Consider the following 309-nt stretch of genomic DNA (forward strand, 5'->3'; position numbering starts at 1 on the left):
ATTTTATGGCTGCAATCACAATCTGCAGTGATTTTGGAGCCCAGAAAAATAAAGTCTGACACTGTTTCTGCTGTTTCCCCATCTATTTTCCATGAAGTGATGGGACCGGATGCCATGATCTTCATTTTCTGAACGTTGAGCTTTAAGCCAACTTTTTCGCTCTCCTCTTTCACTTTCATCAAGAGGTTTTTTAGTTCCTCTTCACTTTCTGCCATAAGGGTGGTATCATCTGCATATCTGAGGTTATTGATATTTCTCCCGGCAATCTTGATTCCAGCTTGTGCTTCTTCCAGCCCAGCATTTCTCATG

General features: G+C 41.7%; 1 protein-coding gene across 1 annotated transcript in view; it reads left to right on the top strand.

The window, feature by feature from the left end:
- MS4A14 (membrane-spanning 4-domains, subfamily A, member 14) overlaps positions 1-309 on the top strand; it is a 30,509-nt gene that overhangs the window by 11,488 nt on the left and 18,712 nt on the right. The window lies entirely within an intron of this gene.

Source organism: Bison bison, unplaced genomic scaffold, assembly GCF_000754665.1.
Source record: "Bison bison bison isolate TAMUID 2011002044 unplaced genomic scaffold, Bison_UMD1.0 scf7180017864185, whole genome shotgun sequence".
Lineage (NCBI taxonomy): Eukaryota > Metazoa > Chordata > Mammalia > Artiodactyla > Bovidae > Bison > Bison bison.